This window comes from Stenella coeruleoalba (assembly GCF_951394435.1).
Source record: "Stenella coeruleoalba genome assembly, chromosome: 15".
NCBI classification, from domain to species: domain Eukaryota; kingdom Metazoa; phylum Chordata; class Mammalia; order Artiodactyla; family Delphinidae; genus Stenella; species Stenella coeruleoalba.
In genome coordinates this window covers 87,008,445-87,024,953 of record NC_137161.1, presented here as the reverse complement: position 1 = coordinate 87,024,953, position 16,509 = coordinate 87,008,445, and the positions used below count along the sequence as shown (strand labels likewise).

General features: G+C 59.8%; 1 protein-coding gene across 3 annotated transcripts in view; it reads left to right on the top strand.

The window, feature by feature from the left end:
- Nucleotides 1–16,509, top strand: part of ELFN1 (extracellular leucine rich repeat and fibronectin type III domain containing 1) — a 69,832-nt gene that overhangs the window by 35,549 nt on the left and 17,774 nt on the right. For 2 of the 3 annotated variants that reach the window (XM_079946226.1, XM_079946225.1), the window contains exon 2: nt 2,141–2,302. The gene's annotated coding sequence lies outside the window, so the exon portion shown is untranslated. Of the gene's footprint in view, nt 1–4; nt 265–2,140; nt 2,303–16,509 lie in introns of those variants that run through there. The other variant, XM_079946227.1, reaches the window with a different exon arrangement.

Below are 16,509 nucleotides of genomic sequence, written 5' to 3'. Positions count from 1 at the left end.
CCACCCCGTGCCTCCCGTCGAGCCGCTCCACCCGACGCAGACCTCCTCGTCTGATCTGCCGCACGGGGCAGCTCCTGGGCGAGGCTCGGATCTGTGACCGGCTTCACCTGAGCTCCTCCCACCACAGGTGCCGCGATTCCAGTATCTATGGGCTGTTCAGGCCCATAGAGTTCCAGCAGCAGCGCAGGCGCCGTCGGAAATCAGTGCAATCAGCCTGACCCTGGAAGGGGCGCAGCCCTGGAGAGGCCTCCCGCTGGGCCCCAGGTCCGTGGGAGCTAGTGGGCCTGCACAAGGGGTTACACCTGGGTGATGCTCTAGGCCGTTTGCGGAAAGACAAGGTATTATCAGAGGCAGGTGGGTGGGAGCGGGCCCTGGGCTCCTGTGGCCTCTCTGGTCGGTCTGCGCGGCGGCTGCAGGGCGAGATGCCGGGGCTGGGTTAGAGCCAAGTGCGGTGAGCGTGTGTGCGCACACACGAGTGGTTTTGGGGTCTGCAAGCGATGCTGACGGAGAGTGAAAGCTCAGGTAGTGTGAGACCGCAGGACCCACGCGCAGACCAGGGACCGCGGATCTCCCCGTACGGTGGCCTGGCTTCTGCTCACACGCGTGGGAGCATGGGGGCCACTGGTCCGCCTCGGACAGCTTTGCTAGGATGTCTGAGGGTAGCCGGAAACCCGGGCCCTGGCCCTGCCCGGTGCCGGCCGAGACGGCAGGGTGCCTGGGGTTCCCGAGCTGTTTCCTCGTCTGTAATGCGGGACTCTTTTCGAAGCTGGGCTGGGAATACGGTGGGCACTCAGTAAGCGTGCGTTCCTGCTTCTCGTCCGGGGCTTCGTGGGGCGAGGCAGCCCCTCTGCTGGCTCTGGGCAGCTGGGAGGCCGAGCTGGGGTTGTCAGGGTCACCGGGACCCAGGAGAGGAGAGCAGAGGGCACTCTGCGCGGGCAGCCAGGGTGGGCAAAGGCCTTGGGGGTGGGAAGGGATGTGGCCCTCTGGGTCCCTGGGCTGCGGTCTCAGCCTGGAATCCTGCGGGGGGGCCAGGCTTCAGGGAGCTTCTGAGCCCGGCGTCCTCTCTATTTTTATTCCAATTACCTTTTCCAAGGCAGGTTCAGCCTCATTAGCATATTCAAATACATTCATTATTATTTCAATTAGCTGTTAAGTAATTAACTCTAATTGATGAGCATTCCCCCCACTTCCCCACATATTTTTTTGGTTATTTACATCCGCTTCTAACCAACAATTTTAGGTAATTATGCGCCACTCTCTCGTCTATTTGCACTCACAGGACAGGCTCCCTCTCCCTTTCAGCTCCCACCCCCAGCCCAGGAGCCTGGGGGGCTTCCGAGTGGGGGGATGGGAGGCGCAGGCAGACTGCGTGGGGATCCGGCTCCTGCCCAGGCCCTTGAGGGTCACTGCCGGGCCTCCAGGGGCTGAAGGTGTGCCGGAGCGCCCCCATCCTACTCCCGGGATCCCCCTCGTCCCAAAGATGCCGCTTCCTCTGGGCACCCCCTCGCCCCAAACCAGGTGGTGCTGCCCTCGAGTTGGCTGGAAACAAAGGCAGAGAGCGGTGGCATGGTGGCCGCGGGCTTTGTCCAAACGCGGCTCCTTACTGCATCTCCCCTGTGTGCCCCCGCAAGAGGACGGCCCCTCGCCCTCAGTTTCCCTACCTGCAAAGTGGGGATCGAGTGATTGAAGAGTGAGGGTGAAATGAGGCGCGTGGAAGGTCCTCGGCACTGAGGACGCTCAGCACAGGTTGGGGCTGAGCCAGGATAGATGATCGGTCACACCTGGTGGGCAGGCGAGGGGGCTCGGGCTGTAAACTGAATTGCTGAGGTCACAAGCTCATTATGTCAGCCAGAGCCGGGCCGGGGGTCGAAGGCTTCTGTTCCTGGGGCTCCCTGCCCGACACCGGGGCCACTGCAGGGTGGAATGGGCTGGAATCGCAGCAGTGACCACGGGCCCAGCCGGTCTGGACCGCGAAGTTCTGTTGATCTCTTGCCTCTGTGTCAGCTCCTCGCTTGCCCTCCGTTTTGTTACCCACACAGTGAGCACACACAGGGCAGAGACTCCCCCTGTGCTCGGGTAGATGGGATCTTCCGAAAGGCCCGTTCCCTTCTCAACTCCTCTCCCCTCTGTCTCCACACAGTGGAAGCTGCCTTGGTGACACCGTGTCCTGCACTTTGTCTGGACCCGTGCTCTCCCTCTGTGTCCTGAAACGAGGATGTGATGCCTACGACCCCCTTGGGGAGGAACACACCAGCCTGGTCTTCTCAGACAGGCCAGGTCATCGGCGGGCCCTGACCCGGAGGTAAGGGATGCCCTTGCTCATTGGCTGTCCCGGCAAAGGGGGGCAGGGCCAGTTCATAAGGACCTGGGAGGCAGGTGTGCTGGGTCATGGGTGCGGCCTGGAAGGGGTGGGGGGAAATTCGGCCGTTCCTGCAGAAAACAGTCGGCCTTTAGGGTCTGGCTCCCGTTCAGAGGTGCTGCCCAGCCCACAGAGGAAACGGGCAAAGGCTGCAGGGGCTCCCTAAGACTCAGCAAGAGGGACGGGGGGTTTCAGGGGACCCGAGAATGGTCTGAGTAGGCAGTGGCCGTGCTCAGGCCTGTCCAGCATCCTCCCCTGATGAGTCAGGGGATGGTCTGTGGGGTAAAAGCGATTTCGTCTTCCACCACTTTATGGGAGAAGATGCGGCGTTGCGTGTTGGAGCGTAAGGCCGTACCTGCTGCGCGGTATATGTTAATATTGACTCCGTGTATATTTGAAGACAGGCTCATATGGAAAAAATTATCTGAGATGCTGCATTGAATACCTAAGTGAATGATGGGGCTTGAAGCTGCCATCCCAGTGGCCAGGTGTTCGCGACCAGCTGTGCTGTGTCTGCTGGAGTCTCACCTCCAGCTGGAAAGTCGCTGGACAAGCTGTTCTCCTTCAGTGCGTTCAGAAATCACAGATATGCCCTCTTCTGTCGACCGTATCTTGGGTTTCTCCAGGCCACAAGTACTTCGTGTGGTCCTGGGACTCTGACTCAGCAGTTTCAAACTTGGCTCCTAGGCAGGTGCTGTGAATGGGAGTTTCCTCGTCTGATAGAGCTGGGTTGTAATGTTTCACTGAACCAGCAGGAGGTGCTGTTGGTAAGTGACACGGTACCTTGAAAAGTGGATTTTAGGTTTTGGGTGTTTGCAGTAGACTGTTGCCTGCTGTGTTCGGCTGTTACAGAATCCTGTAAACTGGGTTCCTTTAAAGTGATGGTGGTCTTATGCTCTGCCCACTCTAATGGACTGTGACAGGAGGCGTCTGGGGATTTGTGAAGCTTTGTCCTCCGGCACGTGGCTCCTCAGCGTGGCTTTCGAGTGAGGCTTTGGGGAGGTGGTTCTGAAGAGGAATCGAGGACGGAGAGGAGCCCACCGGCAGGAGAAGAGGCCGCAGGGGTCCCGGGCAGAGGGAGCGGCCGAGCAAAGCCCTGGGGGCGGGCAGGCTTGGCGTGGGTGGGGGTCAGAGCGCAGGCGCGGGCGGAGCGCTGGGCTGGGGCCGGGTCACAGGGTTAAGCCGCCTGGTCACTGCTCCTTCCGTCATTCTCCAGACGGCCATCAAGTGCCCGCCATTTGCCAGACCCTGGGCATGGTGGGTGGAGACCCCTGTCCCTCCAGGGACCTCCAGGTTTAGCAGGAGGGAAGTGTGTGAGGATGCAGTTCATGCTGCCCCGTGGCCCCCCGTCTCTTTAGCTGATATCATCCAGGAAGTCGGGGTTGGGGGTGGGCTGGGCTCTGGCTCCATGGGACAGAGACCAGCACCTGCCCCTCAGTGGGCCTTAGTTTCCCATATGAAATATGGTGGGGTCCCCAAGAACCTTCTCCATGGATTTGTTGAGAAGTTGAGAAGATAGGACAGTCTGGGGTGGGGGCAGCTCTGACCACACAGTAGCCTAAGACCCCCATGGGCGTCCAGACTGAACCACACAGCAGTGGAGCGTGACGCAGGGGTGGACGGGACACCCCGGAGGCCCAGGGCTGTGGTAGAGAGTGTACACTTAGGGCCCGGCTGGGTGGATTCGGGGGTGCTGACCTCAGGCCATTGGCATGGCCGTGAAGGTGCAGGACAGCCCGGGTTTAGCTGAGGCCCTGGCATCAGCTCAGTCCTTTCCTACCCTGTGCCTTTGCTCATGGTGGTACCTTTGCCTGGAATATCCTCTCTCCAAGGTCCGTCTGTCTTTGGAGTGAATTTGGTGTCGGACAGACCCTACTCTGCTGAATTTTGGATGTACAGTGCTGGAGAGGTCACTCGCTACCTCTGGCCTCCCACGTTTTAGAAAATTATTGAACTATAGCTGATTTACAAGGGTGTGTTCATTTCTGCTGTAGAGCGGAGTGACTCAGTTATACATATATATTCTTCTTCATATACTTTTCCGTGCTGGTTTATCACAGGATATTGAATATAGTTCTCTGTGCTCTACAGTAGGACCTTGTTGTTTCTCCATCCTCTATGTAATAGTTTGCATCTGCTCATCCCAAACTCCCAATCCATCCCTCCCCCACCCCGCCACCTCGAGTTTGTCCTCTGTGTCTGTGAGTCTGTTTCTGTTTCGTAGATAAGTTCACGTCGTACTTTCTTTATTTCATTTTATTTACTTATTAATTTTTGGCTGCACTGCGTGGCATGTGGGACCTTAGTTCCCCGACCAGGGATCGAACCCGCGCCCCCTCCATTGGAAGCGTGGAGTCTTAACCCTTGGACCGCCAGGGAAGTCCCTGTGTCGTATTTTAGATTCCATACGTAAGTGAGATCATAAGGTATTTGTCATTCTCTTTCTGGCTGACTTCGCTTATGACCTCACGTTTTTTAAATCGGTAAAGTAGATATAATGATCTCTCCCTTAAGGAGAGGGTTCAGTGGGATGTGTGAATCGCCTGGTGTACAGTAGGCGCTCAGGAAACAGTAAGGGGTATCACCCCTTGCCCCCCCAGCATGAAATGGGAGTGTCTCTGGCCCATCACGTTAGATAAATGTTAGTTCTTCCCTTCCTTCCGAGGTGCCCGCTCTCCCCAGCCCACGTCAAGTTCGGGCTCACCCGAGCTAGTCCGGGACCCCCACGGCCGGGGGGCATCCCCCTCCTGCCTTGGCCCTGGAGCCCTTGTACTGGCCCCAGGCTGCGTGTTCCGCGGGGAGCCTCCTGAGCCTGGCGGGTGGCAGACGCTGAATGAATGTTTGTGGGATGAATGGATGGGACGTTTCCCAGCCCCGCCCCACCTGAGCAGGCAGGTGGCAAAGCAGATGGTGGCGCTCCTGCGGGGTCTGGCGGGGAGCCCACGCCTTGCACTAGGTCTTCTCCAGGCGCCTGGGGGTTGGGCTGTTGTTCCTGAGATTCCTTCCAGATAGAACATTTTGTCATTCAGCGACTTGAACTTTCTTGGTCTATTCTTGCCTCCTTCCTCCTCCGTTTCCTGGTCCTAAGACCTCGTCCTTAGAAGTGTCTTATATTGAAGCAATGACTAAAGAGTCCAGAAGGAACCTTCTGAGTGTTCTGGTGGCCCCAGGTGACCTGTCAGGGCCAGCTCTGTGCCGGCACTTGCTCAGCACCAGGGACAGAGCCCAGCGAGTGGCCCTGGGCTGTGGGTGGTGGGTGAGAGGGAGATCTGGGAGCTGGCACCCCAGCCCCCCCGCTGTAAGACCCCTCCCCTCCCTAGGCCTCGGTTTTCTTCTTTGAGAAACGGGGGTGATGCTTTCCCCAGCACAGCTGGCATGACCTAAGGGTGACTGGCCACCCAGCACCGTCGGGACCCACCCCCTCCCCTCTTGCACATCCCTGCCCCTCCCCCAGCCCTCCAGCTGTCATGGTTCCCCACCCCCTTCTCTCCAAGGAGCGGAGTTATTTATCTGCCGGATGGTGACAGGCAGCAGTGGCTAGAGTTAGAGCTGCTGTCCAGAGATCAGCTGGCGGCCGCAGAGCAAACAGCCCGAGCTAATTAGCAAAAGGTCACGCCTGCTCCTGGAGGCCCCGCTTTTGAAGTCGGGGCCTCACACAGACAGGCTGGAGGGAGCTGAGACTTTGAGTTAGTGGCTTGGTTACCAGGACAGCTTCAAACCCCTGCTCACATCTCATCACCTGATTGCCCAGCGCACGACTCTGAGCTCCACCTTGTAGAGATTCCCGACGCCCGGGGTCCAGCCGTCCACTCCCTGCCCCAGGCCGGACAAACAACGGAGATCAGCCCCCAGCCTTCAGCCTACCCGGAGCTCAGGAGCAGACAGTCCCCAGCAGCCGAAGTGCAGGGCTGGGGAGTAGCCACCCATGTTACCCTCTCCTCCATGCTCCCGCCCCCCGCCCCCCCCCCCCACACTCCCTCTGACTGTGTTGTTACTGTTTTTCTCTAAGTAAATTTACTTTTTAAAAACTTAAATACATTTATTTAAAAGGGAACTTTCATGGCACTACTACAAATAGAAAACAAGCCTCCTTTTCCATAAATAGAATTCATAATCATAAAAATAAATTCAGTGGAAACAAAGCAATGTTATTAAATTCTAGTTGGATGCCGCGGCCCAGAGGAAGCTCAGAGCCCAAGGCCTGCTATCGCTTTATTAAAAAGGGAAAACAGCAAGTGTGCACAGGCGTTCAAGACTTTACTAGCCCTGATCTGAGACTTTCTTTTGATGTAATCAGCAGCACTGAAAAGAATTAAATTAAGAGTAACTGTCTAATGAAATTATTCAGCATTATTTTATGCTGTGTCAGCTAGGGATTGAATTTGGCCGAACAAGACAGAAGAAACCTGACACTTGCGTGGTTGAACCCCATGTAGCAATTCATTTTTCTCGTGTAGAGAGTGCAGCAGTGGGGGTGGTACACAGTCTAAGGAAGTTATCAGCAATTCAGTTTCCTTGTAGCTGCCCCCTTGGCCAGTCTTAGCATTTGTCCTCATGGCCCCCAGATGGCTGCTGTGCCTCCAGCCATCGTATCTGCATCTCGGGTGGGAAAAGCAGAGGAGGTGAAGGGAAGGGAGTATACTGGCCGAGTCTGTTCCTGGTTATCAGGATAACAACCTGAGCCTGTTCTCTTGCCCACTGTGGTCCACTACCGCCTCATGGTTGGTTCTCACTAAATGGTCCCTCTATCTGTCGCATGCTTACCTGGTGCCTCCTGTTTTCCAGGCAGTAGACCCCTGCCCTGTGTTCACGAGGCCACGTGCTGGCCTTTGTGAGATGAGTCGTGGCCCCGCCTCGGGGCATTCTTCCCCCCTCCACCCCACACCTGGCTCCTGCTGTCCACAGTGGGCTCAGCTCGAGGGTGGCTCTGCCTCCGTCGCATTTCTCGTCCCCGCGGACCCACACTGCCCTAGCCACCTGCGGGGGTGTCCAGTCAGCCTGGACAGAGCTGCCCCGGATGGGGGAGCGTCTCTCCCCTCTCCCGCAGCCCTCCTGGGCCCTGGGTCCCTGTGCTCCCCCTTGGGCCTCCGGCAAAGCCCCTCCTTGGCCTGTGTGTCCCTCCAGCCAGCTGGTGGGCCAGGCTTGGGGGCCACGTTTCTGCTCCTAGGCCTTAATTTGCCTTTTCGTTTCCTCATAGAACGTACATCCTCTGGTTCCTGGAGTGAATTAGCGGGAGGAGGGTCGAGCCTCGGGGCGCCTCCTGTTCTGGGCTGTCTCTGGCCGCGCAGGCCCTGGAGACCCCTTCTCCTTCGGGCCAGGGCTCCTGGGTTGGGCCTGCGGCCCCGTGCACCCATCTCTGCTACGGGTTTTTCCTTCAGCCTGAGCTGCTCGCCCCCTCCCTCGTAGACCTGACTTCTGACCCATCTCCTTGGCGCCACTGCCAGGGACCCAGTCTAGGTCCCAGATTTCAATATGGGTGCCAGTGCTGGCCAGCTGTGCAGTCAGGGGTAAGTCACTTCACCTCTCTGTTCTTCGTCCGTACGATGGGGGTGTGGCAGCTGCTGGTGGGGCCCTTTGATGAAGTGAATGAGAGGCACCGAGGAGTAGCCCACCTCTGCCTCCTCCCCTGCCTTCCCCCCTTCCCACCTCCTGCTTCGTGGATGTCCACAGCCTGCACACGTGTGCATATGCCCCTCTGTGCATACGTGTCCCCATGATCCCGGGGGGGCCCCAGGCTCCGCCCTGCCCTCCCCCTCCTCTGCATGCTCAGCCCCAGTGACTCACAGCCAGGGCTGCAGCCAGAGTGGATCGGGGCGTGCGGGGAGCGGGAGGGACCAGCGAGGGGAGGCCGCTGCCCAGGCCGGGGTGATGACAGCTGTGGGGGTGATGGGAGGGGGAATGGGGTGAAGAGCGGGGTTTGGAGCAGGCCAGAGGGGGCGGCAGGCACGGGGCATGGGAGCCGGAAGGGGAACCAGCAGACAGTTGTTTCTTCGTCGTGGTGATTTGATATGGACGTGACCCAGAGCTCTAGAGAAGCTTCTCTGCCAGGATGTTCAGGAGGGAGGGAAGGGTGGAGGGAGCGAGGATGCGTTTACTGAGCGCCGCTGTGTGCAGGCCCTCTCCATGCCAGAGCTCACTCCCCACAGTGGCCCTGAGTGACAGGCGTCCCTGCTGTGACCGCCCCCGGGAAATGGAGGTGCAGAAGGGTTGAGGGTCCTGCCCCCCGCCGCGCCCAGGGCTCCCACCCTCGCTGCTCTCTGCGTGGACAGCAAGGGTGCCTGGAGCCCGCAGGGGCTCCCTGCCTGTCCTGGCCCCGGACCCATGAATGCCTCTGGCCTGGTCGCTTGCGGTTCGGCCCTGAGATGCCCAGCGCGTATGGCCGGCTGCAGTTCCAGGCTGACCTGCCAACACTGAGGCTCCTGGGGAGGGTGGGCAGAGGTGGGCGCTGTGCTTGGTCTGTGCAGCTGGAGGGCCAGGCCTGGCTGGGGAAGGGGCTCCCGTGGGCCTTGAGCCCTCCAGACAGGATGTGTGAGTGCGCAGAGCTCAGAGAAGCAGACCGGACAGAGCCGGCTTCCTGGAGGGAAGGATGGGCAGGACTTGGGGTGGGTGGCGGAGAGGAGGCCTTTCCAGGTGTGAGAAAGGGTGTTTGCATAGCACTTGGCACGCACACAGCGTAGGAAGTGGCCCGGGCCTGGGCTGTGGTGGGCGGGTGGAGAGAGGTAAGATGGAGAGTGGGGGGGACAAGCTTGCAGGGTGTGCGGCGGGGCTGCCGACTCTGCCTCTCCTTTGTTCCCGGCCCCCGGAGCATCTCCAGACCCCATTGAGCTCTCTCCCTCGTAATCTGTCCCCCGACTGAGAAGGCCCTCATCTCTATTAGTGAGCCGTTAAAGTTCTCCAAAAATACGATACTTCAAATGAGATAGCACTTTATTTCTTGTTCACAAAGCAGCCCAGAAGCCTGTGGCCCAGGGCTGGTAGGGCAGCTCTGTCACTATAACCTGTGGCTTCTGTGTCTGGGACCAAAGTGGCTGCTGCATTTCCCACCATCACATCTGCATCCTAACTGGGCAAGGTGCATGCATGCCCATTCCTTTCAAGGGAGTGATTCAGCAGTGGTGCCCTTCAACCTCCACTCACATCCCGTTGGCTGGAACTGGGTCATAGGCCCTGCCTGTCTGCAAGGGATGCTGGGAACCACAGTCTTTATGTGGGTCCGGTAGTAAAGGAAGAGGAGGATAGAAACTGGTGACCAACAAGAGGGCTTGGTCACGCATTCTTCTTGGACGTCCTGTGGCCTCAGGACCTGCAGGGAGAAGAAGCAGGTGCAGGGCATCCTTGGCCGGCCTGGCTGGTGAATGGGGGCTGGGGCTGGCGTGTGACTTGTCCACTCCCAGAACCTCACTGGTCTGGGCAGGAAGCTTGCCGTTACTGACAGTTATGGAGCAAGAGGAGATCATTAGTACGTTTTGAGTGGAAAGGCCCTCTAGCAAGAGGGTGGCTCTGTAAGTTAGCGTCCAAACCGGAAGCACTTTTGAGAGTAAAAAGAGGCAGTGTTAACAATTACACTGGCAGGGCAAACTGTGGCCACCCTACCTAGAGACAGATCATCTTGTCTGTTTCCTCTCTGTGGACAGTGCGGCCCCCAGACCCTGTGTTAGTGACACTTGGTCTCAGCCATGTCCTCATTCCTCCTTCTTAGCACGTCTGTCAGCCTCTCTGAGCCTGGGCTTCTGCGGTGCTGAGGGGGGGATGTCCCAGAGGCAGGAGCTTGGGTTCCCCATTTAGGCCTCTACGGAGCATCTGGGGCCAGCCCAGAGCTGTCCATGGTCCTGAGCACCTGCACAGAGTCAGGGCGCTGAATGCTGCCCCGCCCCTGCCGCTTCTCCACACCCCAGGGCCACCCTCCCCACCAACAGGGCCAGGTCTGGGTCAGGCAGCCCCGACCCCCCCAGACCCCTCCCCCTCCTTCATCCTTGAGAGTCTGGTCTGCACACACCCATCCGTGAACATACCCATCGCTCAGAGATGGTTCCCTCCCCCACACCCCGTCAGCCCCTCTGTCCGTCCTCAGCTCACGGCGTGGGCGCCTGCTCTCCCTGCACGTGCCAGCCTTGTCCCCCACCTGCCCCTGCCCCTCTTTAGTGTGTTCTGAGCCCTTGCAGCCTGGGCTGGTTCCAGCACAGGTGATACTCGCCTGATACACGTGGAGGAGACCTCTGGGACGTGCCCTGATTCCAGCTCATCTGTGAAATCGGGACCCCGACAATTACAGCACCCTGTGACTTCAGAGGTTCCCATGTGCCCGGGACTCAGTGCCCCGGATCACACCTTCTGTCCTGAAACATCCTCCTCTGCTCTTGGCATCTGGGCCCTCCTGCCTCTGGACGCACTTCCCTCTCAGGTGTCCCTAAGTGCGGGTCCTCCTGAAGTCCCTGCCCACGCTTTCTTCTCCTGCTGTGCCCTTTCCCTGCCCGGCCTCAGCCACACCGTGCGGGCAGCGCCTGGACCATCTCCCCCCTCTGCCCGGTCTTCTCTGCCCAGCCCAGGCCTTGGCCAGCTCCCCTCATCCTCCGTCACAGGCACCCCAAGCTCGGCATGGCTCTGACTGTACCAACTCATCATCGCTCACTGCCCCTGGTCTCCCACCACCCAGTAAATCTCCGGGTGACATTGGTCTGACCTCCTAAGTACCCCGTTTCTCTCTCTCTCTCTCGAATCTTTTATTGGAGCGTAACAGACAGAAAAGTGAGGAGTCACAAGTACGTTTAGCTCAATAAACTTTTAGGAACCGGACACACTCGTGTCCCTGGGACCCAGATCAAGGGCGTCACCAGCCCCCCGAGGCCCTCCTCGTGTCCCCTTCCGTTCAGCACCCCAAGGGTGGCCACTAGCCTTCCTGTAACCACACTGCCTGTTTCGGAGCTCTGTGTAAATGGTTCGCTCGACCTCGTGTTTGTGGCGTGTATCCCATTGTTGCGTCCTTAGGGCTCGCCCATCCTGTCGCTGTGTCATGACTGTCCTGTGGTGCGGATGTGTCACGGTGTGCTGTCTGGGCTCCTGTTGATGGGCAGCGGGTAGTGTCCAGCTGGGGCTATTACAAATAGTGCTGCTGTGAGCACCTGAGTCTCCCTGCGCACGCGTGTGTGCGTTTCCGCCGGGTACTGTCTGTGTCTCGTGGCTGCCTCCCCTCATCTCTCCGTTTCCCTCCACGAGCCAGCCCAGAACCCTGTCCTCCCTCCTTCAGTGACTGTTGCAGCTTCCTCTCTATTCCCTGCACACCCACTGTTTCCTGCAGTAGTTCATTCTCCGTCAACAGCCAGGGTAATCATTCCTCCTCTCTACTGAACCTTCAGGGGCTCCCCAGTGCCCCCGGGCTGAGATCAGAGCTCCCAGCAGGTCTGCCCCAGCGGGTTCCTTTCACCCCGCCAACCCCACCTTCCGAGTTCCGGCTCTTCTGGCCTCTGTGCTTCCTCATAGGCCCCGCCCGTCTTTTCACCTATGTCCTTTGCATAGCCAAGCTCTCTCTCAGGTCTCTGGGAACACGGGCCGAGACCTGGACCCCTGGACGGATCCCCTGCGCCAGCTCCCCGCAGTGCTGTCTCACGATTACATCTCACTTGTGCCAGCTGGAGCTCTGTCTCCTCCACCAGACCGGCAATTCCAAGGCATTGGCCTTGCTGGCCTCTGCACCCCTGTTGGCCCAGCATCTGACACGTGGGGGGGACTTGCTCGCCATTTGTCTGTGCAAGGTGGGCGGGCAGTGTGGGAGCCACGGTCCCCGTTTTGCAGGGGAGAATCAGGGGCTCAGAGCCCCCCGGGCCTCTGGAACAGGAGCCGTGTTGGACGGCTGTTCACACTGAGTCCGTAGGGAGCTGCTTCCTGGGGCCCCCGGCAGATCTGTGCCGTCATCATGAAAACCAGAGACACCGCAGGGCCCGGAGGACTCGTTTCAAATGGGGGTGACGGGGGTGGTGACGAGCACTGAGACCAGGAAGGAGCAGGCCCCTGGGGGGCGGGTGGCACCTGCAGGCCCGGCCTCCTCTCTTTCAGCCCCGAGACAGCATCCCGGCACGTCTCCCCCCGTGAGCTCCGTGTGGCCTGGAGCTGTCCCAGGAGACGCCCCTCCTCTCCAGCCCCACTCCCACCCCGTTTCCCTCATCACGGGGAAGCCCAGGTTCTCGCTGGGACGCAGCCTGGGACCACCACCCACCCCCTCTGCTGGGAAGACGAGGGTGGGACCAGCCAGGGGTCCCAAGCCTCCAGCCGGGGCCCGGGGAGTCCTCGCCCACCTTTGATTCCCCTCAAGGCCCGTCCAGCCTCCAGAAAGGGGCAGCGGGCCCACCCCCCAACCAGCGTCGGCCCCCAGCCCGCTGCAGCAGAGAGCGCCCCGAGGCCGTGTGCTGGGGAAGGACCGGGCAGCCACCTTCACCGACCCAGCCGGACCCGGTGGGGCAGGTGAGGCCCAGACAGCCCCCTGCCTGGCGTCATGAGCCAGGAATGTGGCCAGTGCAGCCCGAGGTCCTGGAAGGCCCTTCCTGCTTCGGGCTTCATGGGCCCTGAGACCACCTCTCCCTTCCTGGACTGGATCCCCTCCTCCTCTGAGCGCCCCCATCTTTGTACTTGGGCCCCCCTTTCCACAGACCTGGCTGTTACGATTACTTTTTATTTTATATCGTAAGACACCCTTACGTTATTGTTGGAAGTACTGATGACGCTGAGACTTAGCTCAGACCTCTCGTACTGAGACGGTCCAGTGGGCAGCCCACGCCGTCCGCCTGGTCCAGGTCCCAGCCTGGCCACCCACTGACGTGCTCCTCGCCCTTGTGGTGCCTCAGTTTCCTCGTCTGTCAAATAAGACCCATCATCGTGTTGCTTTGTGTTGAATAGCATTTAAATACGTGCCTCAGCGCTTGTAAAATCAAACATTTGATGCCAGTTATCTGGCGTGATTATAATAATTCTCTCAGCCCTCTGGGGCTCTCTGACGAGGAAGCAGTGACACAGACATTTAGCGGCGTGCCCAAGGCCCTCATCTGGCGAGTGGCACCTCGTCTGCAGAGCCAGCTCTCAGCCCCTCCGCTCTGGCACCCTGTTTGTGGGGGAAGAGCAGGCAGAAGGGAACCAGCTACAGTGTTAATCGCTTGCACGACCTCCTCCTGGACTCCCAGCCCCGGGGCCGCTGCGCGGCCCTGATGTCCTGGCGCGGGGTTGGGGTGGAGGTACAGAGGAGCCCCCTGGAGAAGGGCTCAGGACAGCCAGGCCCTCGTCCTGGGTCTGCTGTGACCTTGTTGTGTGACCCAGGGAACATTCCTTGCCCTCTCTGGGCTTGTGAGTACAGGCCCTTAGAGGGCAGAGGCCAGAGCTGGAAGGTTCTCTTGATGTGATTCCTCAAGCTCGCTGGGACGGCACAGCAAGGGCGGGCACCTTGCTGGACGGTTCACCCTGTTTGCCCTGCCTCCCTGGCGGGGCTCCTGGCACGTAGGAACCATTAAGTGCTTTGTCGACCGGGTGGGACGGGCAGGCACGTCAGAGCTGTCGGCTCGTGAGACAGGGATTCGGCCTCTCCCGGGAGCCGTTGCAGAGAGCGTATGCACCTGCCCAGCCTGCCAAGTTCAACCGTCACACGGTTCCTCAGCACCTGGTGGAGGCCGGGCCTGGCCGGAGGGACCTCTGCAGGGGGTCACCAGCGTGGCTCTGTCCACCAGGGGTCGTGAAGCCTGTGATACAGAGAGGCCCCGGAAAGAAGGCAGGAAGGCTCAGGCTCCAGCCCGCCCTCCGTCCTCGCCGAACCCCCTCCCGTGGTCCTGACACCCCTCTCCTCTCTGGCCTCAGTGTTTCCACCTGTGCAGTGGGAGCCTTGCATCACACGTCCTGGAAGGCCCTTGGCCAGCAACTCTAGGGATCAAGTTCGGGGCTGGTACATGTCATCCTCTGCTCAACGGCTGTGAAACTGACAGCCTTCTGCCCCAGCCCTGGGACTGGCTGAGCTGGTCAACAGCCCGAGTGGCCTGGGCTTGGTCCTCGGGGCCTGGAAACAAAGCACAGACCAGACAGTGCCCCAGCTAGGCCAGTGGGGCCTTGAGACAGAAACCAGAGTCGGGTCCTGGGGGGGCTGTGTTTTTAAAGCTCACAAGTGTCCTGGTGGTTTTCCTGGTTTAGGAACCACTGCTCTAGCCCACCCCGCTCCAGCGTGAGTGCCTGCTCTGATGCCTACCTCTCTTTGCACACCTCTGGCGACGGGGAGCTCAGTCTCACACAGCAGCCCATTCCTTTTCAAAACATTTTAAAATCTCTTATAAAATATTAAGACGTCTCAAATATTGAAGAAATCTCTAATAAATATTTCACTAATTATAAAATATTTAATGCAGCCCGAGGTATGAAGAAGATACCATGAAAGCTCTCCCTAACCCCAGTCACTGCCTGGGTCGTAGGGAAGCCCTGGAGGGGACAGAGGGCCGCGTTCAAGTGCCCCCCCCACCCCCTGCCCCGCCCGAAGCCTCTGTGTGCCCCTCTCAGACCCTATCCCCCCTTTTCCTTATAAATTTTTAATGGTGGTAAGTTACCATCTAAGCGTGCAGGTCACGAGCGTTAAGCACATTGGCGTGCAGCCATCCGCACCGGCACCCCCAGGGCTCGTCCTGTTCCCCTCCCCGCTAGAGTAAGTCCTTCACTAAGTTGTGTGATGCTGATTCTGCCTTCTTTGCTTGCACTCTGCACGAGGCCCGCGTCCTGCCCCGAGGCCCGGGTGGTGGGCGGAGTCCCGCGTCCTGCCCCGAGGCCCGGGTGGTGGGCGGAGTCCCGCGTCCCGCCCCGAGGCCCGGGTGGTGGGCGGCTGCGCGCGCGCGGCCCGGAGGCTCCCGTCCCCGCCGTGTAGCGCTCACCGGGCGCGTGCCGCGTGCTTAGTCAGGTCTCTGAGGACCCCTCGGTTCGGTCGCGCACGGCCTCGGACCCCTCGCAGCTCCTCTGGGGTGCAGGCAGCACAGGGATTGGGGCTCACGGGCCACGTGCATCTTTGCCTTCACGGTGCCGCCCCGGTTGCTTTTCAGCGAGGCCGGCTGGCCCAGGCTCGCATCAGCTGGCCCTGGGAGTCCTCCAAGGGGGGACAGTGGTCACACGCGGTGTCCACACACAGGCTCCGCCCCTCTGCCCTGCGCACGCCCTGTGGGGACGGAGCCAAACACCCCCGTTGCCTCCTGCCTCTCCTCGGACCCCCGGCTTTTGCGTGTGCGCTTCACCAAGGGTTCCAAGGGTCACTCGCCTTGGAACACTGATCTGTTGGCCCCATGACGCGTGGTCACACACACAGGCTCTGGGGCCAGACTGCCTGGGTTTGAACCCGGCCCCACCTGAGTAGCCGTGGAAACTCGGGCAAGTTAATAGACATCTCCGTGCCTCTTCTGTAAAATGGACAATAACAGTACTGACTTCACCAGATTGGTTTAAATACATAGTGTGAACGAGACGTAAAGCTGTCAGAAGAGCGGCGCAGAGTAGGTGCTTTGCGAGTGTGAGGTCTGGAGCCCGACCCTCTGGAGCAGTGCCGGATCATCGCCTCCTCTGTTCCGCCTGATATGCCTCTGTTAAGTCGGCCCGCGTTACCTTCTCAGGCCGCCGCATTTACCTGTGAGCCTCCTCTTGCCTCTGTCTTTTCGCTGTGAGTGGTGTGGGGCCGTGCTTCTCTGTGACCTCCTTCCTGGCATGTTTTCGCCCCGCGTACTGCACTGAGGTGGATTTGACCCGTTACTGCAGCTGGAGGGAATGCTTGGGTCCTGGTCCCGGCCTCCGGCGTCTGTCCCCTTCCTGCAGGCTCTCAGACTTCGTCCAAACTGCTGCTCACCTTGAGAACAGAGCCGCGGACCACCCAGACACCACTGGGGGCGTCCCTGGTGCTTTGAGTGACGTGGTCTGTGTCACTCTCGGTGAGTGCCCACCGCTCTGCCCCCACGAATGTCAGACTCTCCTCCGGGGGCCCTCTGGGATTAGGGCCTGGGGCAGCTGCCCCTGGCACCCCGATACCCGGCGGGCAGCAGAGGCCAGGCACCACGTTCAGGGGAGATGGAGCCAGGGAATGGGGTGGCGACACCACGTGCCAGAGGGAGGCCGCCTTGCCTGAAATCCCGCCCACAGCCGCCCCCCGGGTCCCGGCA